We start from the raw sequence: 27,528 nt of genomic DNA on the forward strand, positions 1-27,528 counted from the left end.
AGCATAAAGAGTTCGTCTCACATTGGGATGAAAATGAGTGTCCAATATTCCTCAAAAAGTATTTGACAATATCTGTTAGGAAGACGATTTGAGTGAGGGATTGGTAGTAAGACTGGGGTTGAAGAAAGACGATACACACGCACATGCATTGTCCTTATGTATTTCAAACCTTGATTGGTCGTTGATTATTTTTTCTTCAAATCTCATGTCAGAAAATAACGTGCGCCCCAGTGGCCTAATGGATAAGGCACTGGCCTCCTAAGCCAGGGATTGTGGGTTCGAGTCCCGTCTGGGGTGTATTCAAGCAGAGTGGCGCAGCGGAAGCGTGCTGGGCCCATAACCCAGAGGTCGATGGATCGAAACCATCCTCTGCTAGAATCATATGTTTTCAATGTTTCAGTCTAAAAATTAATTGCAATTGACATCCAAATCAAGAATCCTGTGCTGGCATAGGGATTGCGCCACACACTGTGCCCACCTCTCAAGTCATGCTGGAACTATAAGCTGCGTAACAATAAGCATTACAATGTGGATTGAGCCAGGGTTTACAATTCGACTCCATGTTATTTAAATGCAAAGCAGAGTGGCCTAGCGGAAGCGTGCTGGGCCCATAACCCAGAGGTCGATGGATCGAAACCATCCTCTGCTAGCAGTATAATGTATCAGCCCTCAAAGTTAATTCCAGATAGAGTGATGGCTACATCACTTTCATTTGGATGTCTGAAGTCATTGTGGCACCAGCAGAATTGGCGATAGAGGTACAGAGCCTTTCTCTTAAAACCATTAGCAGCACATTTCAGTCCAAATGTTTTTTAAACAATCATTTAACAGGTGGATCGGCCCAGAGAATTGCAGTTGGACTCCATTTTTTACATGAAAAGCAGAGTTATGCTGGAGGTCCATATCCTCCCTTTTGAAACTATGAGCCACTAATTTGAGTCAAAAGGTTGTTTACAGTATTAATAAAAAGCAGGATAGGGCAAGAATCTGATGTTAGATTCCGTGTGTTGGGAATGTAAAGCAGAGTGGCGCAGCGGAAGCGTGCTGGGCCCATATCCCAGAGGTCGATGGTTCGAAACCATCCTCTGCTAGAATCATTGCTGTACAAAGGATCAAGCATTGAAAGCGAGTGCCATCGTCATTCTAGCCCACCCTCCCTACCAAGCATAAAGAGTTCGTCTCACATTGGGATGAAAATGAGTGTCCAATATTCCTCAAAAAGTATTTGACAATATCTGTTAGGAAGACGATTTGAGTGAGGGATTGGTAGTAAGACTGGGGTTGAAGAAAGAAGATACACACGCACATGCATTGTCCTTATGTATTTCAAACCTTGATTGGTCGTTGATTATTTTTTCTTCAAATCTCATGTCAGAAAATAACGTGCGCCCCAGTGGCCTAATGGATAAGGCACTGGCCTCCTAAGCCAGGGATTGTGGGTTCGAGTCCCGTCTGGGGTGTATTCAAGCAGAGTGGCGCAGCGGAAGCGTGCTGGGCCCATAACCCAGAGGTCGATGGATCGAAACCATCCTCTGCTAGAATCATATGTTTTCAATGTTTCAGTCTAAAAATTAATTGCAATTGACATCCAAATCAAGAATCCTGTGCTGGCATAGGGATTGCGCCACACACTGTGCCCACCTCTCAAGTCATGCTGGAACTATAAGCTGCGTAACAATAAGCATTACAATGTGGATTGAGCCAGGGTTTACAATTTGACTCCATGTTATTTAAATGCAAAGCAGAGTGGCGCAGCGGAAGCGTGCTGGGCCCATAACCCAGAGGTCGATGGATCGAAACCATCCTCTGCTAGCAGTATAATGTATCAGGCCTCAAAGTTAATTCCAGATAGAGTGATGGCTACATCACTTTCATTTGGATGTCTGAAGTCATTGTGGCACCAGCAGAATTGGCGATAGAGGTACAGAGCCTTTCTCATAAAACCATTAGCAGCACATTTCAGTCCAAATGTTTTTTAAACAATCATTTAACAGGTGGATCGGCCCAGAGAATTGCAGTTGGACTCCATTTTTTACATGAAAAGCAGAGTTATGCTGGAGGTCCATATCCTCCCTTTTGAAACTATGAGCCACTAATTTGAGTCAAAAGGTTGTTTACAGTATTAATAAAAAGCAGGATAGGGCAAGAATCTGATGTTAGATTCCGTGTGTTGGGAATGTAAAGCAGAGTGGCGCAGCGGAAGCGTGCTGGGCCCATAACCCAGAGGTCGATGGATCGAAACCATCCTCTGCTAGAATCATTGCTGTACAAAGGATCAAGCATTGAATGCGAGTGCCATCGTCATTCTAGCCCACCCTCCCTACCAAGCATAAAGAGTTCGTCTCACATTGGGATGAAAATGAGTGTCCAATATTCCTCAAAAAGTATTTGACAATATCTGTTATGAAGACGATGTGAGGGATTGGTAGTAAGACTGGGGTTAAAGAAAGACGATACACACGCACATGCATTGTCCTTATGTATTTCAAACCTTGATTGGTCGTTGATTATTTTTTCTTCAAATCTCATGTCAGAAAATAACGTGCGCCCCAGTGGCCTAATGGATAAGGCACTGGCCTCCTAAGCCAGGGATTGTGGGTTCGAGTCCCGTCTGGGGTGTATTCAAGCAGAGTGGCGCAGCGGAAGCGTGCTGGGCCCATAACCCAGAGGTCGATGGATCGAAACCATCCTCTGCTAGAATCATATGTTTTCAATGTTTCAGTCTAAAAATTAATTGCAATTGACATCCAAATCAAGAATCCTGTGCTGGCATAGGGATTGCGCCACACACTGTGCCCACCTCTCAAGTCATGCTGGAACTATAAGCTGCGTTACAATAAGCATTACAATGTGGATTGAGCCAGGGTTTACAATTTGACTCCATGTTATTTAAATGCAAAGCAGAGTGGCGCAGCGGAAGCGTGCTGGGCCCATAACCCAGAGGTCGATGGATCGAAACCATCCTCTGCTAGCAGTATAATGTATCAGGCCTCAAAGTTAATTCCAGATAGAGTGATGGCTACATCACTTTCATTTGGATGTCTGAAGTCATTGTGGCACCAGCAGAATTGGCGATAGAGGTACAGAGCCTTTCTCTTAAAACCATTAGCAGCACATTTCAGTCCAAATGTTTTTTAAACAATCATTTAACAGGTGGATCGGCCCAGAGAATTGCAGTTGGACTCCATTTTTTACATGAAAAGCAGAGTTATGCTGGAGGTCCATATCCTCCCTTTTGAAACTATGAGCCACTAATTTGAGTCAAAAGGTTGTTTACAGTATTAATAAAAAGCAGGATAGGGCAAGAATCTGATGTTAGATTCCGTGTGTTGGGAATGTAAAGCAGAGTGGCGCAGCGGAAGCGTGCTGGGCCCATAACCCAGAGGTCGATGGATCGAAACCATCCTCTGCTAGAATCATTGCTGTACAAAGGATCAAGCATTGAATGCGAGTGCCATCGTCATTCTAGCCCACCCTCCCTACCAAGCATAAAGAGTTCGTCTCACATTGGGATGAAAATGAGTGTCCAATATTCCTCAAAAAGTATTTGACAATATCTGTTAGGAAGACGATTTGAGTGAGGGATTGGTAGTAAGACTGGGGTTGAAGAAAGACGATACACACGCACATGCATTGTCCTTATGTATTTCAAACCTTGATTGGTCGTTGATTATTTTTTCTTCAAATCTCATGTCAGAAAATAACGTGCGCCCCAGTGGCCTAATGGATAAGGCACTGGCCTCCTAAGCCAGGGATTGTGGGTTCGAGTCCCGTCTGGGGTGTATTCAAGCAGAGTGGCGCAGCGGAAGCGTGCTGGGCCCATAACCCAGAGGTCGATGGATCGAAACCATCCTCTGCTAGAATCATATGTTTTCAATGTTTCAGTCTAAAAATTAATTGCAATTGACATCCAAATCAAGAATCCTGTGCTGGCATAGGGATTGCGCCACACACTGTGCCCACCTCTCAAGTCATGCTGGAACTATAAGCTGCGTTACAATAAGCATTACAATGTGGATTGAGCCAGGGTTTACAATTTGACTCCATGTTATTTAAATGCAAAGCAGAGTGGCGCAGCGGAAGCGTGCTGGGCCCATAACCCAGAGGTCGATGGATCGAAACCATCCTCTGCTAGCAGTATAATGTATCAGGCCTCAAAGTTAATTCCAGATAGAGTGATGGCTACATCACTTTCATTTGGATGTCTGAAGTCATTGTGGCACCAGCAGAATTGGCGATAGAGGTACAGAGCCTTTCTCTTAAAACCATTAGCAGCACATTTCAGTCCAAATGTTTTTTAAACAATCATTTAACAGGTGGATCGGCCCAGAGAATTGCAGTTGGACTCCATTTTTTACATGAAAAGCAGAGTTATGCTGGAGGTCCATATCCTCCCTTTTGAAACTATGAGCCACTAATTTGAGTCAAAAGGTTGTTTACAGTATTAATAAAAAGCAGGATAGGGCAAGAATCTGATGTTAGATTCCGTGTGTTGGGAATGTAAAGCAGAGTGGCGCAGCGGAAGCGTGCTGGGCCCATAACCCAGAGGTCGATGGATCGAAACCATCCTCTGCTAGAATCATTGCTGTACAAAGGATCAAGCATTGAAAGCGAGTGCCATCGTCATTCTAGCCCACCCTCCCTACCAAGCATAAAGAGTTCGTCTCACATTGGGATGAAAATGAGTGTCCAATATTCCTCAAAAAGTATTTGACAATATCTGTTAGGAAGACGATTTGAGTGAGGGATTGGTAGTAAGACTGGGGTTGAAGAAAGAAGATACACACGCACATGCATTGTCCTTATGTATTTCAAACCTTGATTGGTCGTTGATTATTTTTTCTTCAAATCTCATGTCAGAAAATAACGTGCGCCCCAGTGGCCTAATGGATAAGGCACTGGCCTCCTAAGCCAGGGATTGTGGGTTCGAGTCCCGTCTGGGGTGTATTCAAGCAGAGTGGCGCAGCGGAAGCGTGCTGGGCCCATAACCCAGAGGTCGATGGATCGAAACCATCCTCTGCTAGAATCATATGTTTTCAATGTTTCAGTCTAAAAATTAATTGCAATTGACATCCAAATCAAGAATCCTGTGCTGGCATAGGGATTGCGCCACACACTGTGCCCACCTCTCAAGTCATGCTGGAACTATAAGCTGCGTAACAATAAGCATTACAATGTGGATTGAGCCAGGGTTTACAATTTGACTCCATGTTATTTAAATGCAAAGCAGAGTGGCGCAGCGGAAGCGTGCTGGGCCCATAACCCAGAGGTCGATGGATCGAAACCATCCTCTGCTAGCAGTATAATGTATCAGGCCTCAAAGTTAATTCCAGATAGAGTGATGGCTACATCACTTTCATTTGGATGTCTGAAGTCATTGTGGCACCAGCAGAATTGGCGATAGAGGTACAGAGCCTTTCTCATAAAACCATTAGCAGCACATTTCAGTCCAAATGTTTTTTAAACAATCATTTAACAGGTGGATCGGCCCAGAGAATTGCAGTTGGACTCCATTTTTTACATGAAAAGCAGAGTTATGCTGGAGGTCCATATCCTCCCTTTTGAAACTATGAGCCACTAATTTGAGTCAAAAGGTTGTTTACAGTATTAATAAAAAGCAGGATAGGGCAAGAATCTGATGTTAGATTCCGTGTGTTGGGAATGTAAAGCAGAGTGGCGCAGCGGAAGCGTGCTGGGCCCATAACCCAGAGGTCGATGGATCGAAACCATCCTCTGCTAGAATCATTGCTGTACAAAGGATCAAGCATTGAATGCGAGTGCCATCGTCATTCTAGCCCACCCTCCCTACCAAGCATAAAGAGTTCGTCTCACATTGGGATGAAAATGAGTGTCCAATATTCCTCAAAAAGTATTTGACAATAACTGCTAGGAAGACGATTTGAGTGAGGGATTGGTAGTAAGACTGGGGTTGAAGAAAGACGATACACACGCACATGCATTGTCCTTATGTATTTCAAACCTTGATTGGTCGTTGATTATTTTTTCTTCAAATCTCATGTCAGAAAATAACGTGCGCCCCAGTGGCCTAATGGATAAGGCACTGGCCTCCTAAGCCAGGGATTGTGGGTTCGAGTCCAGTCTGGGGTGTATTCAAGCAGAGTGGCGCAGCGGAAGCGTGCTGGGCCCATAACCCAGAGGTCGATGGATCGAAACCATCCTCTGCTAGAATCATTTGTTTTCAATGTTTCAGTCTAAAAATTAATTGCAATTGACATCCAAATCAAGAATCCTGTGCTGGCATAGGGATTGCGCCACACACTGTGCCCACCTCTCAAGTCATGCTGGAACTATAAGCTGCGTAACAATAAGCATTACAATGTGGATTGAGCCAGGGTTTACAATTCGACTCCATGTTATTTAAATGCAAAGCAGAGTGGCCCAGCGGAAGCGTGCTGGGCCCATAACCCAGAGGTCGATGGATCGAAACCATCCTCTGCTAGCAGTATAATGTATCAGCCCTCAAAGTTAATTCCAGATAGAGTGATGGCTACATCACTTTCATTTGGATGTCTGAAGTCATTGTGGCACCAGCAGAATTGGCGATAGAGGTACAGAGCCTTTCTCTTAAAACCATTAGCAGCACATTTCAGTCCAAATGTTTTTTAAACAATCATTTAACAGGTGGATCGGCCCAGAGAATTGCAGTTGGACTCCATTTTTTACATGAAAAGCAGAGTTATGCTGGAGGTCCATATCCTCCCTTTTGAAACTATGAGCCACTAATTTGAGTCAAAAGGTTGTTTACAGTATTAATAAAAAGCAGGATAGGGCAAGAATCTGATGTTAGATTCCGTGTGTTGGGAATGTAAAGCAGAGTGGCGCAGCGGAAGCGTGCTGGGCCCATATCCCAGAGGTCGATGGTTCGAAACCATCCTCTGCTAGAATCATTGCTGTACAAAGGATCAAGCATTGAAAGCGAGTGCCATCGTCATTCTAGCCCACCCTCCCTACCAAGCATAAAGAGTTCGTCTCACATTGGGATGAAAATGAGTGTCCAATATTCCTCAAAAAGTATTTGACAATATCTGTTAGGAAGACGATTTGAGTGAGGGATTGGTAGTAAGACTGGGGTTGAAGAAAGAAGATACACACGCACATGCATTGTCCTTATGTATTTCAAACCTTGATTGGTCGTTGATTATTTTTTCTTCAAATCTCATGTCAGAAAATAACGTGCGCCCCAGTGGCCTAATGGATAAGGCACTGGCCTCCTAAGCCAGGGATTGTGGGTTCGAGTCCCGTCTGGGGTGTATTCAAGCAGAGTGGCGCAGCGGAAGCGTGCTGGGCCCATAACCCAGAGGTCGATGGATCGAAACCATCCTCTGCTAGAATCATATGTTTTCAATGTTTCAGTCTAAAAATTAATTGCAATTGACATCCAAATCAAGAATCCTGTGCTGGCATAGGGATTGCGCCACACACTGTGCCCACCTCTCAAGTCATGCTGGAACTATAAGCTGCGTAACAATAAGCATTACAATGTGGATTGAGCCAGGGTTTACAATTTGACTCCATGTTATTTAAATGCAAAGCAGAGTGGCGCAGCGGAAGCGTGCTGGGCCCATAACCCAGAGGTCGATGGATCGAAACCATCCTCTGCTAGCAGTATAATGTATCAGGCCTCAAAGTTAATTCCAGATAGAGTGATGGCTACATCACTTTCATTTGGATGTCTGAAGTCATTGTGGCACCAGCAGAATTGGCGATAGAGGTACAGAGCCTTTCTCATAAAACCATTAGCAGCACATTTCAGTCCAAATGTTTTTTAAACAATCATTTAACAGGTGGATCGGCCCAGAGAATTGCAGTTGGACTCCATTTTTTACATGAAAAGCAGAGTTATGCTGGAGGTCCATATCCTCCCTTTTGAAACTATGAGCCACTAATTTGAGTCAAAAGGTTGTTTACAGTATTAATAAAAAGCAGGATAGGGCAAGAATCTGATGTTAGATTCCGTGTGTTGGGAATGTAAAGCAGAGTGGCGCAGCGGAAGCGTGCTGGGCCCATATCCCAGAGGTCGATGGTTCGAAACCATCCTCTGCTAGAATCATTGCTGTACAAAGGATCAAGCATTGAAAGCGAGTGCCATCGTCATTCTAGCCCACCCTCCCTACCAAGCATAAAGAGTTCGTCTCACATTGGGATGAAAATGAGTGTCCAATATTCCTCAAAAAGTATTTGACAATATCTGTTAGGAAGACGATTTGAGTGAGGGATTGGTAGTAAGACTGGGGTTGAAGAAAGAAGATACACACGCACATGCATTGTCCTTATGTATTTCAAACCTTGATTGGTCGTTGATTATTTTTTCTTCAAATCTCATGTCAGAAAATAACGTGCGCCCCAGTGGCCTAATGGATAAGGCACTGGCCTCCTAAGCCAGGGATTGTGGGTTCGAGTCCCGTCTGGGGTGTATTCAAGCAGAGTGGCGCAGCGGAAGCGTGCTGGGCCCATAACCCAGAGGTCGATGGATCGAAACCATCCTCTGCTAGAATCATATGTTTTCAATGTTTCAGTCTAAAAATTAATTGCAATTGACATCCAAATCAAGAATCCTGTGCTGGCATAGGGATTGCGCCACACACTGTGCCCACCTCTCAAGTCATGCTGGAACTATAAGCTGCGTAACAATAAGCATTACAATGTGGATTGAGCCAGGGTTTACAATTTGACTCCATGTTATTTAAATGCAAAGCAGAGTGGCGCAGCGGAAGCGTGCTGGGCCCATAACCCAGAGGTCGATGGATCGAAACCATCCTCTGCTAGCAGTATAATGTATCAGGCCTCAAAGTTAATTCCAGATAGAGTGATGGCTACATCACTTTCATTTGGATGTCTGAAGTCATTGTGGCACCAGCAGAATTGGCGATAGAGGTACAGAGCCTTTCTCATAAAACCATTAGCAGCACATTTCAGTCCAAATGTTTTTTAAACAATCATTTAACAGGTGGATCGGCCCAGAGAATTGCAGTTGGACTCCATTTTTTACATGAAAAGCAGAGTTATGCTGGAGGTCCATATCCTCCCTTTTGAAACTATGAGCCACTAATTTGAGTCAAAAGGTTGTTTACAGTATTAATAAAAAGCAGGATAGGGCAAGAATCTGATGTTAGATTCCGTGTGTTGGGAATGTAAAGCAGAGTGGCGCAGCGGAAGCGTGCTGGGCCCATAACCCAGAGGTCGATGGATCGAAACCATCCTCTGCTAGAATCATTGCTGTACAAAGGATCAAGCATTGAATGCGAGTGCCATCGTCATTCTAGCCCACCCTCCCTACCAAGCATAAAGAGTTCGTCTCACATTGGGATGAAAATGAGTGTCCAATATTCCTCAAAAAGTATTTGACAATATCTGTTATGAAGACGATGTGAGGGATTGGTAGTAAGACTGGGGTTAAAGAAAGACGATACACACGCACATGCATTGTCCTTATGTATTTCAAACCTTGATTGGTCGTTGATTATTTTTTCTTCAAATCTCATGTCAGAAAATAACGTGCGCCCCAGTGGCCTAATGGATAAGGCACTGGCCTCCTAAGCCAGGGATTGTGGGTTCGAGTCCCGTCTGGGGTGTATTCAAGCAGAGTGGCGCAGCGGAAGCGTGCTGGGCCCATAACCCAGAGGTCGATGGATCGAAACCATCCTCTGCTAGAATCATATGTTTTCAATGTTTCAGTCTAAAAATTAATTGCAATTGACATCCAAATCAAGAATCCTGTGCTGGCATAGGGATTGCGCCACACACTGTGCCCACCTCTCAAGTCATGCTGGAACTATAAGCTGCGTTACAATAAGCATTACAATGTGGATTGAGCCAGGGTTTACAATTTGACTCCATGTTATTTAAATGCAAAGCAGAGTGGCGCAGCGGAAGCGTGCTGGGCCCATAACCCAGAGGTCGATGGATCGAAACCATCCTCTGCTAGCAGTATAATGTATCAGGCCTCAAAGTTAATTCCAGATAGAGTGATGGCTACATCACTTTCATTTGGATGTCTGAAGTCATTGTGGCACCAGCAGAATTGGCGATAGAGGTACAGAGCCTTTCTCTTAAAACCATTAGCAGCACATTTCAGTCCAAATGTTTTTTAAACAATCATTTAACAGGTGGATCGGCCCAGAGAATTGCAGTTGGACTCCATTTTTTACATGAAAAGCAGAGTTATGCTGGAGGTCCATATCCTCCCTTTTGAAACTATGAGCCACTAATTTGAGTCAAAAGGTTGTTTACAGTATTAATAAAAAGCAGGATAGGGCAAGAATCTGATGTTAGATTCCGTGTGTTGGGAATGTAAAGCAGAGTGGCGCAGCGGAAGCGTGCTGGGCCCATAACCCAGAGGTCGATGGATCGAAACCATCCTCTGCTAGAATCATTGCTGTACAAAGGATCAAGCATTGAATGCGAGTGCCATCGTCATTCTAGCCCACCCTCCCTACCAAGCATAAAGAGTTCGTCTCACATTGGGATGAAAATGAGTGTCCAATATTCCTCAAAAAGTATTTGACAATATCTGTTAGGAAGACGATTTGAGTGAGGGATTGGTAGTAAGACTGGGGTTGAAGAAAGACGATACACACGCACATGCATTGTCCTTATGTATTTCAAACCTTGATTGGTCGTTGATTATTTTTTCTTCAAATCTCATGTCAGAAAATAACGTGCGCCCCAGTGGCCTAATGGATAAGGCACTGGCCTCCTAAGCCAGGGATTGTGGGTTCGAGTCCCGTCTGGGGTGTATTCAAGCAGAGTGGCGCAGCGGAAGCGTGCTGGGCCCATAACCCAGAGGTCGATGGATCGAAACCATCCTCTGCTAGAATCATATGTTTTCAATGTTTCAGTCTAAAAATTAATTGCAATTGACATCCAAATCAAGAATCCTGTGCTGGCATAGGGATTGCGCCACACACTGTGCCCACCTCTCAAGTCATGCTGGAACTATAAGCTGCGTTACAATAAGCATTACAATGTGGATTGAGCCAGGGTTTACAATTTGACTCCATGTTATTTAAATGCAAAGCAGAGTGGCGCAGCGGAAGCGTGCTGGGCCCATAACCCAGAGGTCGATGGATCGAAACCATCCTCTGCTAGCAGTATAATGTATCAGGCCTCAAAGTTAATTCCAGATAGAGTGATGGCTACATCACTTTCATTTGGATGTCTGAAGTCATTGTGGCACCAGCAGAATTGGCGATAGAGGTACAGAGCCTTTCTCTTAAAACCATTAGCAGCACATTTCAGTCCAAATGTTTTTTAAACAATCATTTAACAGGTGGATCGGCCCAGAGAATTGCAGTTGGACTCCATTTTTTACATGAAAAGCAGAGTTATGCTGGAGGTCCATATCCTCCCTTTTGAAACTATGAGCCACTAATTTGAGTCAAAAGGTTGTTTACAGTATTAATAAAAAGCAGGATAGGGCAAGAATCTGATGTTAGATTCCGTGTGTTGGGAATGTAAAGCAGAGTGGCGCAGCGGAAGCGTGCTGGGCCCATAACCCAGAGGTCGATGGATCGAAACCATCCTCTGCTAGAATCATTGCTGTACAAAGGATCAAGCATTGAAAGCGAGTGCCATCGTCATTCTAGCCCACCCTCCCTACCAAGCATAAAGAGTTCGTCTCACATTGGGATGAAAATGAGTGTCCAATATTCCTCAAAAAGTATTTGACAATATCTGTTAGGAAGACGATTTGAGTGAGGGATTGGTAGTAAGACTGGGGTTGAAGAAAGAAGATACACACGCACATGCATTGTCCTTATGTATTTCAAACCTTGATTGGTCGTTGATTATTTTTTCTTCAAATCTCATGTCAGAAAATAACGTGCGCCCCAGTGGCCTAATGGATAAGGCACTGGCCTCCTAAGCCAGGGATTGTGGGTTCGAGTCCCGTCTGGGGTGTATTCAAGCAGAGTGGCGCAGCGGAAGCGTGCTGGGCCCATAACCCAGAGGTCGATGGATCGAAACCATCCTCTGCTAGAATCATATGTTTTCAATGTTTCAGTCTAAAAATTAATTGCAATTGACATCCAAATCAAGAATCCTGTGCTGGCATAGGGATTGCGCCACACACTGTGCCCACCTCTCAAGTCATGCTGGAACTATAAGCTGCGTAACAATAAGCATTACAATGTGGATTGAGCCAGGGTTTACAATTTGACTCCATGTTATTTAAATGCAAAGCAGAGTGGCGCAGCGGAAGCGTGCTGGGCCCATAACCCAGAGGTCGATGGATCGAAACCATCCTCTGCTAGCAGTATAATGTATCAGGCCTCAAAGTTAATTCCAGATAGAGTGATGGCTACATCACTTTCATTTGGATGTCTGAAGTCATTGTGGCACCAGCAGAATTGGCGATAGAGGTACAGAGCCTTTCTCATAAAACCATTAGCAGCACATTTCAGTCCAAATGTTTTTTAAACAATCATTTAACAGGTGGATCGGCCCAGAGAATTGCAGTTGGACTCCATTTTTTACATGAAAAGCAGAGTTATGCTGGAGGTCCATATCCTCCCTTTTGAAACTATGAGCCACTAATTTGAGTCAAAAGGTTGTTTACAGTATTAATAAAAAGCAGGATAGGGCAAGAATCTGATGTTAGATTCCGTGTGTTGGGAATGTAAAGCAGAGTGGCGCAGCGGAAGCGTGCTGGGCCCATAACCCAGAGGTCGATGGATCGAAACCATCCTCTGCTAGAATCATTGCTGTACAAAGGATCAAGCATTGAATGCGAGTGCCATCGTCATTCTAGCCCACCCTCCCTACCAAGCATAAAGAGTTCGTCTCACATTGGGATGAAAATGAGTGTCCAATATTCCTCAAAAAGTATTTGACAATATCTGTTATGAAGACGATGTGAGGGATTGGTAGTAAGACTGGGGTTAAAGAAAGACGATACACACGCACATGCATTGTCCTTATGTATTTCAAACCTTGATTGGTCGTTGATTATTTTTTCTTCAAATCTCATGTCAGAAAATAACGTGCGCCCCAGTGGCCTAATGGATAAGGCACTGGCCTCCTAAGCCAGGGATTGTGGGTTCGAGTCCCGTCTGGGGTGTATTCAAGCAGAGTGGCGCAGCGGAAGCGTGCTGGGCCCATAACCCAGAGGTCGATGGATCGAAACCATCCTCTGCTAGAATCATATGTTTTCAATGTTTCAGTCTAAAAATTAATTGCAATTGACATCCAAATCAAGAATCCTGTGCTGGCATAGGGATTGCGCCACACACTGTGCCCACCTCTCAAGTCATGCTGGAACTATAAGCTGCGTTACAATAAGCATTACAATGTGGATTGAGCCAGGGTTTACAATTTGACTCCATGTTATTTAAATGCAAAGCAGAGTGGCGCAGCGGAAGCGTGCTGGGCCCATAACCCAGAGGTCGATGGATCGAAACCATCCTCTGCTAGCAGTATAATGTATCAGGCCTCAAAGTTAATTCCAGATAGAGTGATGGCTACATCACTTTCATTTGGATGTCTGAAGTCATTGTGGCACCAGCAGAATTGGCGATAGAGGTACAGAGCCTTTCTCTTAAAACCATTAGCAGCACATTTCAGTCCAAATGTTTTTTAAACAATCATTTAACAGGTGGATCGGCCCAGAGAATTGCAGTTGGACTCCATTTTTTACATGAAAAGCAGAGTTATGCTGGAGGTCCATATCCTCCCTTTTGAAACTATGAGCCACTAATTTGAGTCAAAAGGTTGTTTACAGTATTAATAAAAAGCAGGATAGGGCAAGAATCTGATGTTAGATTCCGTGTGTTGGGAATGTAAAGCAGAGTGGCGCAGCGGAAGCGTGCTGGGCCCATAACCCAGAGGTCGATGGATCGAAACCATCCTCTGCTAGAATCATTGCTGTACAAAGGATCAAGCATTGAATGCGAGTGCCATCGTCATTCTAGCCCACCCTCCCTACCAAGCATAAAGAGTTCGTCTCACATTGGGATGAAAATGAGTGTCCAATATTCCTCAAAAAGTATTTGACAATATCTGTTATGAAGACGATGTGAGGGATTGGTAGTAAGACTGGGGTTAAAGAAAGACGATACACACGCACATGCATTGTCCTTATGTATTTCAAACCTTGATTGGTCGTTGATTATTTTTTCTTCAAATCTCATGTCAGAAAATAACGTGCGCCCCAGTGGCCTAATGGATAAGGCACTGGCCTCCTAAGCCAGGGATTGTGGGTTCGAGTCCCGTCTGGGGTGTATTCAAGCAGAGTGGCGCAGCGGAAGCGTGCTGGGCCCATAACCCAGAGGTCGATGGATCGAAACCATCCTCTGCTAGAATCATATGTTTTCAATGTTTCAGTCTAAAAATTAATTGCAATTGACATCCAAATCAAGAATCCTGTGCTGGCATAGGGATTGCGCCACACACTGTGCCCACCTCTCAAGTCATGCTGGAACTATAAGCTGCGTTACAATAAGCATTACAATGTGGATTGAGCCAGGGTTTACAATTTGACTCCATGTTATTTAAATGCAAAGCAGAGTGGCGCAGCGGAAGCGTGCTGGGCCCATAACCCAGAGGTCGATGGATCGAAACCATCCTCTGCTAGCAGTATAATGTATCAGGCCTCAAAGTTAATTCCAGATAGAGTGATGGCTACATCACTTTCATTTGGATGTCTGAAGTCATTGTGGCACCAGCAGAATTGGCGATAGAGGTACAGAGCCTTTCTCTTAAAACCATTAGCAGCACATTTCAGTCCAAATGTTTTTTAAACAATCATTTAACAGGTGGATCGGCCCAGAGAATTGCAGTTGGACTCCATTTTTTACATGAAAAGCAGAGTTATGCTGGAGGTCCATATCCTCCCTTTTGAAACTATGAGCCACTAATTTGAGTCAAAAGGTTGTTTACAGTATTAATAAAAAGCAGGATAGGGCAAGAATCTGATGTTAGATTCCGTGTGTTGGGAATGTAAAGCAGAGTGGCGCAGCGGAAGCGTGCTGGGCCCATAACCCAGAGGTCGATGGATCGAAACCATCCTCTGCTAGAATCATTGCTGTACAAAGGATCAAGCATTGAATGCGAGTGCCATCGTCATTCTAGCCCACCCTCCCTACCAAGCATAAAGAGTTCGTCTCACATTGGGATGAAAATGAGTGTCCAATATTCCTCAAAAAGTATTTGACAATATCTGCTAGGAAGACGATTTGAGTGAGGGATTGGTAGTAAGACTGGGGTTGAAGAAAGACGATACACACGCACATGCATTGTCCTTATGTATTTCAAACCTTGATTGGTCGTTGATTATTTTTTCTTCAAATCTCATGTCAGAAAATAACGTGCGCCCCAGTGGCCTAATGGATAAGGCACTGGCCTCCTAAGCCAGGGATTGTGGGTTCGAGTCCCGTCTGGGGTGTATTCAAGCAGAGTGGCGCAGCGGAAGCGTGCTGGGCCCATAACCCAGAGGTCGATGGATCGAAACCATCCTCTGCTAGAATCATATGTTTTCAATGTTTCAGTCTAAAAATTAATTGCAATTGACATCCAAATCAAGAATCCTGTGCTGGCATAGGGATTGCGCCACACACTGTGCCCACCTCTCAAGTCATGCTGGAACTATAAGCTGCGTAACAATAAGCATTACAATGTGGATTGAGCCAGGGTTTACAATTTGACTCCATGTTATTTAAATGCAAAGCAGAGTGGCGCAGCGGAAGCGTGCTGGGCCCATAACCCAGAGGTCGATGGATCGAAACCATCCTCTGCTAGCAGTATAATGTATCAGGCCTCAAAGTTAATTCCAGATAGAGTGATGGCTACATCACTTTCATTTGGATGTCTGAAGTCATTGTGGCACCAGCAGAATTGGCGATAGAGGTACAGAGCCTTTCTCTTAAAACCATTAGCAGCACATTTCAGTCCAAATGTTTTTTAAACAATCATTTAACAGGTGGATCGGCCCAGAGAATTGCAGTTGGACTCCATTTTTTACATGAAAAGCAGAGTTATGCTGGAGGTCCATATCCTCCCTTTTGAAACTATGAGCCACTAATTTGAGTCAAAAGGTTGTTTACAGTATTAATAAAAAGCAGGATAGGGCAAGAATCTGATGTTAGATTCCGTGTGTTGGGAATGTAAAGCAGAGTGGCGCAGCGGAAGCGTGCTGGGCCCATAACCCAGAGGTCGATGGATCGAAACCATCCTCTGCTAGAATCATTGCTGTACAAAGGATCAAGCATTGAATGCGAGTGCCATCGTCATTCTAGCCCACCCTCCCTACCAAGCATAAAGAGTTCGTCTCACATTGGGATGAAAATGAGTGTCCAATATTCCTCAAAAAGTATTTGACAATATCTGTTATGAAGACGATGTGAGGGATTGGTAGTAAGACTGGGGTTGAAGAAAGACGATACACACGCACATGCATTGTCCTTATGTATTTCAAACCTTGATTGGTCGTTGATTATTTTTTCTTCAAATCTCATGTCAGAAAATAACGTGCGCCCCAGTGGCCTAATGGATAAGGCACTGGCCTCCTAAGCCAGGGATTGTGGGTTCGAGTCCCGTCTGGGGTGTATTCAAGCAGAGTGGCGCAGCGGAAGCGTGCTGGGCCCATAACCCAGAGGTCGATGGATCGAAACCATCCTCTGCTAGAATCATATGTTTTCAATGTTTCAGTCTAAAAATTAATTGCAATTGACATCCAAATCAAGAATCCTGTGCTGGCATAGGGATTGCGCCACACACTGTGCCCACCTCTCAAGTCATGCTGGAACTATAAGCTGCGTAACAATAAGCATTACAATGTGGATTGAGCCAGGGTTTACAATTTGACTCCATGTTATTTAAATGCAAAGCAGAGTGGCGCAGCGGAAGCGTGCTGGGCCCATAACCCAGAGGTCGATGGATCGAAACCATCCTCTGCTAGCAGTATAATGTATCAGGCCTCAAAGTTAATTCCAGATAGAGTGATGGCTACATCACTTTCATTTGGATGTCTGAAGTCATTGTGGCACCAGCAGAATTGGCGATAGAGGTACAGAGCCTTTCTCTTAAAACCATTAGCAGCACATTTCAGTCCAAATGTTTTTTAAACAATCATTTAACAGGTGGATCGGCCCAGAGAATTGCAGTTGGACTCCATTTTTTACATGAAAAGCAGAGTTATGCTGGAGGTCCATATCCTCCCTTTTGAAACTATGAGCCACTAATTTGAGTCAAAAGGTTGTTTACAGTATTAATAAAAAGCAGGATAGGGCAAGAATCTGATGTTAGATTCCGTGTGTTGGGAATGTAAAGCAGAGTGGCGCAGCGGAAGCGTGCTGGGCCCATAACCCAGAGGTCGATGGATCGAAACCATCCTCTGCTAGAATCATTGCTGTACAAAGGATCAAGCATTGAAAGCGAGTGCCATCGTCATTCTAGCCCACCCTCCCTACCAAGCATAAAGAGTTCGTCTCACATTGGGATGAAAATGAGTGTCCAATATTCCTCAAAAAGTATTTGACAATATCTGTTAGGAAGACGATTTGAGTGAGGGATTGGTAGTAAGACTGGGGTTGAAGAAAGAAGATACACACGCACATGCATTGTCCTTATGTATTTCAAACCTTGATTGGTCGTTGATTATTTTTTCTTCAAATCTCATGTCAGAAAATAACGTGCGCCCCAGTGGCCTAATGGATAAGGCACTGGCCTCCTAAGCCAGGGATTGTGGGTTCGAGTCCCGTCTGGGGTGTATTCAAGCAGAGTGGCGCAGCGGAAGCGTGCTGGGCCCATAACCCAGAGGTCGATGGATCGAAACCATCCTCTGCTAGAATCATATGTTTTCAATGTTTCAGTCTAAAAATTAATTGCAATTGACATCCAAATCAAGAATCCTGTGCTGGCATAGGGATTGCGCCACACACTGTGCCCACCTCTCAAGTCATGCTGGAACTATAAGCTGCGTAACAATAAGCATTACAATGTGGATTGAGCCAGGGTTTACAATTTGACTCCATGTTATTTAAATGCAAAGCAGAGTGGCGCAGCGGAAGCGTGCTGGGCCCATAACCCAGAGGTCGATGGATCGAAACCATCCTCTGCTAGCAGTATAATGTATCAGGCCTCAAAGTTAATTCCAGATAGAGTGATGGCTACATCACTTTCATTTGGATGTCTGAAGTCATTGTGGCACCAGCAGAATTGGCGATAGAGGTACAGAGCCTTTCTCATAAAACCATTAGCAGCACATTTCAGTCCAAATGTTTTTTAAACAATCATTTAACAGGTGGATCGGCCCAGAGAATTGCAGTTGGACTCCATTTTTTACATGAAAAGCAGAGTTATGCTGGAGGTCCATATCCTCCCTTTTGAAACTATGAGCCACTAATTTGAGTCAAAAGGTTGTTTACAGTATTAATAAAAAGCAGGATAGGGCAAGAATCTGATGTTAGATTCCGTGTGTTGGGAATGTAAAGCAGAGTGGCGCAGCGGAAGCGTGCTGGGCCCATAACCCAGAGGTCGATGGATCGAAACCATCCTCTGCTAGAATCATTGCTGTACAAAGGATCAAGCATTGAATGCGAGTGCCATCGTCATTCTAGCCCACCCTCCCTACCAAGCATAAAGAGTTCGTCTCACATTGGGATGAAAATGAGTGTCCAATATTCCTCAAAAAGTATTTGACAATATCTGTTATGAAGACGATGTGAGGGATTGGTAGTAAGACTGGGGTTAAAGAAAGACGATACACACGCACATGCATTGTCCTTATGTATTTCAAACCTTGATTGGTCGTTGATTATTTTTTCTTCAAATCTCATGTCAGAAAATAACGTGCGCCCCAGTGGCCTAATGGATAAGGCACTGGCCTCCTAAGCCAGGGATTGTGGGTTCGAGTCCCGTCTGGGGTGTATTCAAGCAGAGTGGCGCAGCGGAAGCGTGCTGGGCCCATAACCCAGAGGTCGATGGATCGAAACCATCCTCTGCTAGAATCATATGTTTTCAATGTTTCAGTCTAAAAATTAATTGCAATTGACATCCAAATCAAGAATCCTGTGCTGGCATAGGGATTGCGCCACACACTGTGCCCACCTCTCAAGTCATGCTGGAACTATAAGCTGCGTAACAATAAGCATTACAATGTGGATTGAGCCAGGGTTTACAATTTGACTCCATGTTATTTAAATGCAAAGCAGAGTGGCGCAGCGGAAGCTTGCTGGGCCCATAACCCAGAGGTCGATGGATCGAAACCATCCTCTGCTAGCAGTATAATGTATCAGGCCTCAAAGTTAATTCCAGATAGAGTGATGGCTACATCACTTTCATTTGGATGTCTGAAGTCATTGTGGCACCAGCAGAATTGGCGATAGAGGTACAGAGCCTTTCTCTTAAAACCATTAGCAGCACATTTCAGTCCAAATGTTTTTTAAACAATCATTTAACAGGTGGATCGGCCCAGAGAATTGCAGTTGGACTCCATTTTTTACATGAAAAGCAGAGTTATGCTGGAGGTCCATATCCTCCCTTTTGAAACTATGAGCCACTAATTTGAGTCAAAAGGTTGTTTACAGTATTAATAAAAAGCAGGATAGGGCAAGAATCTGATGTTAGATTCCGTGTGTTGGGAATGTAAAGCAGAGTGGCGCAGCGGAAGCGTGCTGGGCCCATAACCCAGAGGTCGATGGATCGAAACCATCCTCTGCTAGAATCATTGCTGTACAAAGGATCAAGCATTGAATGCGAGTGCCATCGTCATTCTAGCCCACCCTCCCTACCAAGCATAAAGAGTTCGTCTCACATTGGGATGAAAATGAGTGTCCAATATTCCTCAAAAAGTATTTGACAATATCTGTTAGGAAGACGATTTGAGTGAGGGATTGGTAGTAAGACTGGGGTTGAAGAAAGACGATACACACGCACATGCATTGTCCTTATGTATTTCAAACCTTGATTGGTCGTTGATTATTTTTTCTTCAAATCTCATGTCAGAAAATAACGTGCGCCCCAGTGGCCTAATGGATAAGGCACTGGCCTCCTAAGCCAGGGATTGTGGGTTCGAGTCCCGTCTGGGGTGTATTCAAGCAGAGTGGCGCAGCGGAAGCGTGCTGGGCCCATAACCCAGAGGTCGATGGATCGAAACCATCCTCTGCTAGAATCATATGTTTTCAATGTTTCAGTCTAAAAATTAATTGCAATTGACATCCAAATCAAGAATCCTGTGCTGGCATAGGGATTGCGCCACACACTGTGCCCACCTCTCAAGTCATGCTGGAACTATAAGCTGCGTTACAATAAGCATTACAATGTGGATTGAGCCAGGGTTTACAATTTGACTCCATGTTATTTAAATGCAAAGCAGAGTGGCGCAGCGGAAGCGTGCTGGGCCCATAACCCAGAGGTCGATGGATCGAAACCATCCTCTGCTAGCAGTATAATGTATCAGGCCTCAAAGTTAATTCCAGATAGAGTGATGGCTACATCACTTTCATTTGGATGTCTGAAGTCATTGTGGCACCAGCAGAATTGGCGATAGAGGTACAGAGCCTTTCTCTTAAAACCATTAGCAGCACATTTCAGTCCAAATGTTTTTTAAACAATCATTTAACAGGTGGATCGGCCCAGAGAATTGCAGTTGGACTCCATTTTTTACATGAAAAGCAGAGTTATGCTGGAGGTCCATATCCTCCCTTTTGAAACTATGAGCCACTAATTTGAGTCAAAAGGTTGTTTACAGTATTAATAAAAAGCAGGATAGGGCAAGAATCTGATGTTAGATTCCGTGTGTTGGGAATGTAAAGCAGAGTGGCGCAGCGGAAGCGTGCTGGGCCCATAACCCAGAGGTCGATGGATCGAAACCATCCTCTGCTAGAATCATTGCTGTACAAAGGATCAAGCATTGAATGCGAGTGCCATCGTCATTCTAGCCCACCCTCCCTACCAAGCATAAAGAGTTCGTCTCACATTGGGATGAAAATGAGTGTCCAATATTCCTCAAAAAGTATTTGACAATATCTGTTATGAAGACGATGTGAGGGATTGGTAGTAAGACTGGGGTTAAAGAAAGACGATACACACGCACATGCATTGTCCTTATGTATTTCAAACCTTGATTGGTCGTTGATTATTTTTTCTTCAAATCTCATGTCAGAAAATAACGTGCGCCCCAGTGGCCTAATGGATAAGGCACTGGCCTCCTAAGCCAGGGATTGTGGGTTCGAGTCCCGTCTGGGGTGTATTCAAGCAGAGTGGCGCAGCGGAAGCGTGCTGGGCCCATAACCCAGAGGTCGATGGATCGAAACCATCCTCTGCTAGAATCATATGTTTTCAATGTTTCAGTCTAAAAATTAATTGCAATTGACATCCAAATCAAGAATCCTGTGCTGGCATAGGGATTGCGCCACACACTGTGCCCACCTCTCAAGTCATGCTGGAACTATAAGCTGCGTTACAATAAGCATTACAATGTGGATTGAGCCAGGGTTTACAATTTGACTCCATGTTATTTAAATGCAAAGCAGAGTGGCGCAGCGGAAGCGTGCTGGGCCCATAACCCAGAGGTCGATGGATCGAAACCATCCTCTGCTAGCAGTATAATGTATCAGGCCTCAAAGTTAATTCCAGATAGAGTGATGGCTACATCACTTTCATTTGGATGTCTGAAGTCATTGTGGCACCAGCAGAATTGGCGATAGAGGTACAGAGCCTTTCTCTTAAAACCATTAGCAGCACATTTCAGTCCAAATGTTTTTTAAACAATCATTTAACAGGTGGATCGGCCCAGAGAATTGCAGTTGGACTCCATTTTTTACATGAAAAGCAGAGTTATGCTGGAGGTCCATATCCTCCCTTTTGAAACTATGAGCCACTAATTTGAGTCAAAAGGTTGTTTACAGTATTAATAAAAAGCAGGATAGGGCAAGAATCTGATGTTAGATTCCGTGTGTTGGGAATGTAAAGCAGAGTGGCGCAGCGGAAGCGTGCTGGGCCCATAACCCAGAGGTCGATGGATCGAAACCATCCTCTGCTAGAATCATTGCTGTACAAAGGATCAAGCATTGAATGCGAGTGCCATCGTCATTCTAGCCCACCCTCCCTACCAAGCATAAAGAGTTCGTCTCACATTGGGATGAAAATGAGTGTCCAATATTCCTCAAAAAGTATTTGACAATATCTGCTAGGAAGACGATTTGAGTGAGGGATTGGTAGTAAGACTGGGGTTGAAGAAAGACGATACACACGCACATGCATTGTCCTTATGTATTTCAAACCTTGATTGGTCGTTGATTATTTTTTCTTCAAATCTCATGTCAGAAAATAACGTGCGCCCCAGTGGCCTAATGGATAAGGCACTGGCCTCCTAAGCCAGGGATTGTGGGTTCGAGTCCCGTCTGGGGTGTATTCAAGCAGAGTGGCGCAGCGGAAGCGTGCTGGGCCCATAACCCAGAGGTCGATGGATCGAAACCATCCTCTGCTAGAATCATATGTTTTCAATGTTTCAGTCTAAAAATTAATTGCAATTGACATCCAAATCAAGAATCCTGTGCTGGCATAGGGATTGCGCCACACACTGTGCCCACCTCTCAAGTCATGCTGGAACTATAAGCTGCGTAACAATAAGCATTACAATGTGGATTGAGCCAGGGTTTACAATTTGACTCCATGTTATTTAAATGCAAAGCAGAGTGGCGCAGCGGAAGCGTGCTGGGCCCATAACCCAGAGGTCGATGGATCGAAACCATCCTCTGCTAGCAGTATAATGTATCAGGCCTCAAAGTTAATTCCAGATAGAGTGATGGCTACATCACTTTCATTTGGATGTCTGAAGTCATTGTGGCACCAGCAGAATTGGCGATAGAGGTACAGAGCCTTTCTCTTAAAACCATTAGCAGCACATTTCAGTCCAAATGTTTTTTAAACAATCATTTAACAGGTGGATCGGCCCAGAGAATTGCAGTTGGACTCCATTTTTTACATGAAAAGCAGAGTTATGCTGGAGGTCCATATCCTCCCTTTTGAAACTATGAGCCACTAATTTGAGTCAAAAGGTTGTTTACAGTATTAATAAAAAGCAGGATAGGGCAAGAATCTGATGTTAGATTCCGTGTGTTGGGAATGTAAAGCAGAGTGGCGCAGCGGAAGCGTGCTGGGCCCATAACCCAGAGGTCGATGGATCGAAACCATCCTCTGCTAGAATCATTGCTGTACAAAGGATCAAGCATTGAATGCGAGTGCCATCGTCATTCTAGCCCACCCTCCCTACCAAGCATAAAGAGTTCGTCTCACATTGGGATGAAAATGAGTGTCCAATATTCCTCAAAAAGTATTTGACAATATCTGTTATGAAGACGATGTGAGGGATTGGTAGTAAGACTGGGGTTGAAGAAAGACGATACACACGCACATGCATTGTCCTTATGTATTTCAAACCTTGATTGGTCGTTGATTATTTTTTCTTCAAATCTCATGTCAGAAAATAACGTGCGCCCCAGTGGCCTAATGGATAAGGCACTGGCCTCCTAAGCCAGGGATTGTGGGTTCGAGTCCCGTCTGGGGTGTATTCAAGCAGAGTGGCGCAGCGGAAGCGTGCTGGGCCCATAACCCAGAGGTCGATGGATCGAAACCATCCTCTGCTAGAATCATATGTTTTCAATGTTTCAGTCTAAAAATTAATTGCAATTGACATCCAAATCAAGAATCCTGTGCTGGCATAGGGATTGCGCCACACACTGTGCCCACCTCTCAAGTCATGCTGGAACTATAAGCTGCGTAACAATAAGCATTACAATGTGGATTGAGCCAGGGTTTACAATTTGACTCCATGTTATTTAAATGCAAAGCAGAGTGGCGCAGCGGAAGCGTGCTGGGCCCATAACCCAGAGGTCGATGGATCGAAACCATCCTCTGCTAGCAGTATAATGTATCAGGCCTCAAAGTTAATTCCAGATAGAGTGATGGCTACATCACTTTCATTTGGATGTCTGAAGTCATTGTGGCACCAGCAGAATTGGCGATAGAGGTACAGAGCCTTTCTCTTAAAACCATTAGCAGCACATTTCAGTCCAAATGTTTTTTAAACAATCATTTAACAGGTGGATCGGCCCAGAGAATTGCAGTTGGACTCCATTTTTTACATGAAAAGCAGAGTTATGCTGGAGGTCCATATCCTCCCTTTTGAAACTATGAGCCACTAATTTGAGTCAAAAGGTTGTTTACAGTATTAATAAAAAGCAGGATAGGGCAAGAATCTGATGTTAGATTCCGTGTGTTGGGAATGTAAAGCAGAGTGGCGCAGCGGAAGCGTGCTGGGCCCATAACCCAGAGGTCGATGGATCGAAACCATCCTCTGCTAGAATCATTGCTGTACAAAGGATCAAGCATTGAATGCGAGTGCCATCGTCATTCTAGCCCACCCTCCCTACCAAGCATAAAGAGTTCGTCTCACATTGGGATGAAAATGAGTGTCCAATATTCCTCAAAAAGTATTTGACAATATCTGCTAGGAAGACGATTTGAGTGAGGGATTGGTAGTAAGACTGGGGTTGAAGAAAGACGATACACACGCACATGCATTGTCCTTATGTATTTCAAACCTTGATTGGTCGTTGATTATTTTTTCTTCAAATCTCATGTCAGAAAATAACGTGCGCCCCAGTGGCCTAATGGATAAGGCACTGGCCTCCTAAGCCAGGGATTGTGGGTTCGAGTCCAGTCTGGGGTGTATTCAAGCAGAGTGGCGCAGCGGAAGCGTGCTGGGCCCATAACCCAGAGGTCGATGGATCGAAACCATCCTCTGCTAGAATCATTTGTTTTCAATGTTTCAGTCTAAAAATTAATTGCAATTGACATCCAAATCAAGAATCCTGTGCTGGCATAGGGATTGCGCCACACACTGTGCCCACCTCTCAAGTCATGCTGGAACTATAAGCTGCGTAACAATAAGCATTACAATGTGGATTGAGCCAGGGTTTACAATTCGACTCCATGTTATTTAAATGCAAAGCAGAGTGGCCCAGCGGAAGCGTGCTGGGCCCATAACCCAGAGGTCGATGGATCGAAACCATCCTCTGCTAGCAGTATAATGTATCAGCCCTCAAAGTTAATTCCAGATAGAGTGATGGCTACATCACTTTCATTTGGATGTCTGAAGTCATTGTGGCACCAGCAGAATTGGCGATAGAGGTACAGAGCCTTTCTCTTAAAACCATTAGCAGCACATTTCAGTCCAAATGTTTTTTAAACAATCATTTAACAGGTGGATCGGCCCAGAGAATTGCAGTTGGACTCCATTTTTTACATGAAAAGCAGAGTTATGCTGGAGGTCCATATCCTCCCTTTTGAAACTATGAGCCACTAATTTGAGTCAAAAGGTTGTTTACAGTATTAATAAAAAGCAGGATAGGGCAAGAATCTGATGTTAGATTCCGTGTGTTGGGAATGTAAAGCAGAGTGGCGCAGCGGAAGCGTGCTGGGCCCATATCCCAGAGGTCGATGGTTCGAAACCATCCTCTGCTAGAATCATTGCTGTACAAAGGATCAAGCATTGAAAGCGAGTGCCATCGTCATTCTAGCCCACCCTCCCTACCAAGCATAAAGAGTTCGTCTCACATTGGGATGAAAATGAGTGTCCAATATTCCTCAAAAAGTATTTGACAATATCTGTTAGGAAGACGATTTGAGTGAGGGATTGGTAGTAAGACTGGGGTTGAAGAAAGAAGATACACACGCACATGCATTGTCCTTATGTATTTCAAACCTTGATTGGTCGTTGATTATTTTTTCTTCAAATCTCATGTCAGAAAATAACGTGCGCCCCAGTGGCCTAATGGATAAGGCACTGGCCTCCTAAGCCAGGGATTGTGGGTTCGAGTCCCGTCTGGGGTGTATTCAAGCAGAGTGGCGCAGCGGAAGCGTGCTGGGCCCATAACCCAGAGGTCGATGGATCGAAACCATCCTCTGCTAGAATCATATGTTTTCAATGTTTCAGTCTAAAAATTAATTGCAATTGACATCCAAATCAAGAATCCTGTGCTGGCATAGGGATTGCGCCACACACTGTGCCCACCTCTCAAGTCATGCTGGAACTATAAGCTGCGTAACAATAAGCATTACAATGTGGATTGAGCCAGGGTTTACAATTTGACTCCATGTTATTTAAATGCAAAGCAGAGTGGCGCAGCGGAAGCGTGCTGGGCCCATAACCCAGAGGTCGATGGATCGAAACCATCCTCTGCTAGCAGTATAATGTATCAGGCCTCAAAGTTAATTCCAGATAGAGTGATGGCTACATCACTTTCATTTGGATGTCTGAAGTCATTGTGGCACCAGCAGAATTGGCGATAGAGGTACAGAGCCTTTCTCATAAAACCATTAGCAGCACATTTCAGTCCAAATGTTTTTTAAACAATCATTTAACAGGTGGATCGGCCCAGAGAATTGCAGTTGGACTCCATTTTTTACATGAAAAGCAGAGTTATGCTGGAGGTCCATATCCTCCCTTTTGAAACTATGAGCCACTAATTTGAGTCAAAAGGTTGTTTACAGTATTAATAAAAAGCAGGATAGGGCAAGAATCTGATGTTAGATTCCGTGTGTTGGGAATGTAAAGCAGAGTGGCGCAGCGGAAGCGTGCTGGGCCCATATCCCAGAGGTCGATGGTTCGAAACCATCCTCTGCTAGAATCATTGCTGTACAAAGGATCAAGCATTGAAAGCGAGTGCCATCGTCATTCTAGCCCACCCTCCCTACCAAGCATAAAGAGTTCGTCTCACATTGGGATGAAAATGAGTGTCCAATATTCCTCAAAAAGTATTTGACAATATCTGTTAGGAAGACGATTTGAGTGAGGGATTGGTAGTAAGACTGGGGTTGAAGAAAGAAGATACACACGCACATGCATTGTCCTTATGTATTTCAAACCTTGATTGGTCGTTGATTATTTTTTCTTCAAATCTCATGTCAGAAAATAACGTGCGCCCCAGTGGCCTAATGGATAAGGCACTGGCCTCCTAAGCCAGGGATTGTGGGTTCGAGTCCCGTCTGGGGTGTATTCAAGCAGAGTGGCGCAGCGGAAGCGTGCTGGGCCCATAACCCAGAGGTCGATGGATCGAAACCATCCTCTGCTAGAATCATATGTTTTCAATGTTTCAGTCTAAAAATTAATTGCAATTGACATCCAAATCAAGAATCCTGTGCTGGCATAGGGATTGCGCCACACACTGTGCCCACCTCTCAAGTCATGCTGGAACTATAAGCTGCGTAACAATAAGCATTACAATGTGGATTGAGCCAGGGTTTACAATTTGACTCCATGTTATTTAAATGCAAAGCAGAGTGGCGCAGCGGAAGCGTGCTGGGCCCATAACCCAGAGGTCGATGGATCGAAACCATCCTCTGCTAGCAGTATAATGTATCAGGCCTCAAAGTTAATTCCAGATAGAGTGATGGCTACATCACTTTCATTTGGATGTCTGAAGTCATTGTGGCACCAGCAGAATTGGCGATAGAGGTACAGAGCCTTTCTCATAAAACCATTAGCAGCACATTTCAGTCCAAATGTTT

The 27,528-nt window shown here is 44.3% G+C and overlaps 27 non-coding genes across 27 annotated transcripts; all 27 read left to right on the forward strand.

The window, feature by feature from the left end:
* The first annotated feature begins 224 nt into the window (after positions 1–224).
* AC3HAE_014038 (transfer RNA arginine (anticodon CCU)) lies at positions 225–297 on the forward strand. Its single transcript has one exon. It is a non-coding gene; the product is annotated as a tRNA-Arg (tRNA).
* A 722-nt stretch (positions 298–1,019) lies between these two features.
* Positions 1,020–1,091, forward strand: AC3HAE_014039 (transfer RNA methionine (anticodon CAU)). Its single transcript has one exon. It is a non-coding gene; the product is annotated as a tRNA-Met (tRNA).
* A 296-nt stretch (positions 1,092–1,387) lies between these two features.
* AC3HAE_014040 (transfer RNA arginine (anticodon CCU)) lies at positions 1,388–1,460 on the forward strand. Its single transcript has one exon. It is a non-coding gene; the product is annotated as a tRNA-Arg (tRNA).
* Positions 1,461–2,546: 1,086 nt separating this feature from the next.
* On the forward strand, positions 2,547–2,619 carry AC3HAE_014042 (transfer RNA arginine (anticodon CCU)). The gene has a single exon. It is a non-coding gene; the product is annotated as a tRNA-Arg (tRNA).
* Positions 2,620–3,709: 1,090 nt separating this feature from the next.
* Positions 3,710–3,782, forward strand: AC3HAE_014043 (transfer RNA arginine (anticodon CCU)). The gene has a single exon. It is a non-coding gene; the product is annotated as a tRNA-Arg (tRNA).
* A 1,090-nt stretch (positions 3,783–4,872) lies between these two features.
* On the forward strand, positions 4,873–4,945 carry AC3HAE_014044 (transfer RNA arginine (anticodon CCU)). The gene has a single exon. It is a non-coding gene; the product is annotated as a tRNA-Arg (tRNA).
* Positions 4,946–6,830: 1,885 nt separating this feature from the next.
* Positions 6,831–6,902, forward strand: AC3HAE_014045 (transfer RNA methionine (anticodon CAU)). The gene has a single exon. It is a non-coding gene; the product is annotated as a tRNA-Met (tRNA).
* Positions 6,903–7,198: 296 nt separating this feature from the next.
* On the forward strand, positions 7,199–7,271 carry AC3HAE_014046 (transfer RNA arginine (anticodon CCU)). Its single transcript has one exon. It is a non-coding gene; the product is annotated as a tRNA-Arg (tRNA).
* A 722-nt stretch (positions 7,272–7,993) lies between these two features.
* On the forward strand, positions 7,994–8,065 carry AC3HAE_014047 (transfer RNA methionine (anticodon CAU)). The gene has a single exon. It is a non-coding gene; the product is annotated as a tRNA-Met (tRNA).
* Positions 8,066–8,361: 296 nt separating this feature from the next.
* On the forward strand, positions 8,362–8,434 carry AC3HAE_014048 (transfer RNA arginine (anticodon CCU)). Its single transcript has one exon. It is a non-coding gene; the product is annotated as a tRNA-Arg (tRNA).
* A 1,086-nt stretch (positions 8,435–9,520) lies between these two features.
* Positions 9,521–9,593, forward strand: AC3HAE_014050 (transfer RNA arginine (anticodon CCU)). Its single transcript has one exon. It is a non-coding gene; the product is annotated as a tRNA-Arg (tRNA).
* A 1,090-nt stretch (positions 9,594–10,683) lies between these two features.
* On the forward strand, positions 10,684–10,756 carry AC3HAE_014051 (transfer RNA arginine (anticodon CCU)). Its single transcript has one exon. It is a non-coding gene; the product is annotated as a tRNA-Arg (tRNA).
* A 1,090-nt stretch (positions 10,757–11,846) lies between these two features.
* On the forward strand, positions 11,847–11,919 carry AC3HAE_014054 (transfer RNA arginine (anticodon CCU)). Its single transcript has one exon. It is a non-coding gene; the product is annotated as a tRNA-Arg (tRNA).
* A 1,086-nt stretch (positions 11,920–13,005) lies between these two features.
* On the forward strand, positions 13,006–13,078 carry AC3HAE_014055 (transfer RNA arginine (anticodon CCU)). The gene has a single exon. It is a non-coding gene; the product is annotated as a tRNA-Arg (tRNA).
* Positions 13,079–14,164: 1,086 nt separating this feature from the next.
* AC3HAE_014056 (transfer RNA arginine (anticodon CCU)) lies at positions 14,165–14,237 on the forward strand. Its single transcript has one exon. It is a non-coding gene; the product is annotated as a tRNA-Arg (tRNA).
* Positions 14,238–15,327: 1,090 nt separating this feature from the next.
* AC3HAE_014057 (transfer RNA arginine (anticodon CCU)) lies at positions 15,328–15,400 on the forward strand. Its single transcript has one exon. It is a non-coding gene; the product is annotated as a tRNA-Arg (tRNA).
* Positions 15,401–16,486: 1,086 nt separating this feature from the next.
* AC3HAE_014058 (transfer RNA arginine (anticodon CCU)) lies at positions 16,487–16,559 on the forward strand. Its single transcript has one exon. It is a non-coding gene; the product is annotated as a tRNA-Arg (tRNA).
* Positions 16,560–17,649: 1,090 nt separating this feature from the next.
* AC3HAE_014059 (transfer RNA arginine (anticodon CCU)) lies at positions 17,650–17,722 on the forward strand. Its single transcript has one exon. It is a non-coding gene; the product is annotated as a tRNA-Arg (tRNA).
* A 1,086-nt stretch (positions 17,723–18,808) lies between these two features.
* Positions 18,809–18,881, forward strand: AC3HAE_014060 (transfer RNA arginine (anticodon CCU)). Its single transcript has one exon. It is a non-coding gene; the product is annotated as a tRNA-Arg (tRNA).
* A 1,090-nt stretch (positions 18,882–19,971) lies between these two features.
* On the forward strand, positions 19,972–20,044 carry AC3HAE_014061 (transfer RNA arginine (anticodon CCU)). The gene has a single exon. It is a non-coding gene; the product is annotated as a tRNA-Arg (tRNA).
* A 1,086-nt stretch (positions 20,045–21,130) lies between these two features.
* On the forward strand, positions 21,131–21,203 carry AC3HAE_014063 (transfer RNA arginine (anticodon CCU)). The gene has a single exon. It is a non-coding gene; the product is annotated as a tRNA-Arg (tRNA).
* Positions 21,204–22,293: 1,090 nt separating this feature from the next.
* AC3HAE_014065 (transfer RNA arginine (anticodon CCU)) lies at positions 22,294–22,366 on the forward strand. Its single transcript has one exon. It is a non-coding gene; the product is annotated as a tRNA-Arg (tRNA).
* A 1,086-nt stretch (positions 22,367–23,452) lies between these two features.
* AC3HAE_014066 (transfer RNA arginine (anticodon CCU)) lies at positions 23,453–23,525 on the forward strand. The gene has a single exon. It is a non-coding gene; the product is annotated as a tRNA-Arg (tRNA).
* Positions 23,526–25,410: 1,885 nt separating this feature from the next.
* Positions 25,411–25,482, forward strand: AC3HAE_014067 (transfer RNA methionine (anticodon CAU)). The gene has a single exon. It is a non-coding gene; the product is annotated as a tRNA-Met (tRNA).
* Positions 25,483–25,778: 296 nt separating this feature from the next.
* Positions 25,779–25,851, forward strand: AC3HAE_014068 (transfer RNA arginine (anticodon CCU)). The gene has a single exon. It is a non-coding gene; the product is annotated as a tRNA-Arg (tRNA).
* A 722-nt stretch (positions 25,852–26,573) lies between these two features.
* Positions 26,574–26,645, forward strand: AC3HAE_014069 (transfer RNA methionine (anticodon CAU)). Its single transcript has one exon. It is a non-coding gene; the product is annotated as a tRNA-Met (tRNA).
* Positions 26,646–26,941: 296 nt separating this feature from the next.
* On the forward strand, positions 26,942–27,014 carry AC3HAE_014070 (transfer RNA arginine (anticodon CCU)). The gene has a single exon. It is a non-coding gene; the product is annotated as a tRNA-Arg (tRNA).
* The last annotated feature ends 514 nt before the right edge of the window (positions 27,015–27,528 follow it).

Source organism: Micromesistius poutassou (genome assembly GCF_964030765.1).
Source record: "Micromesistius poutassou genome assembly, chromosome: 5".
NCBI classification, from domain to species: domain Eukaryota; kingdom Metazoa; phylum Chordata; class Actinopteri; order Gadiformes; family Gadidae; genus Micromesistius; species Micromesistius poutassou.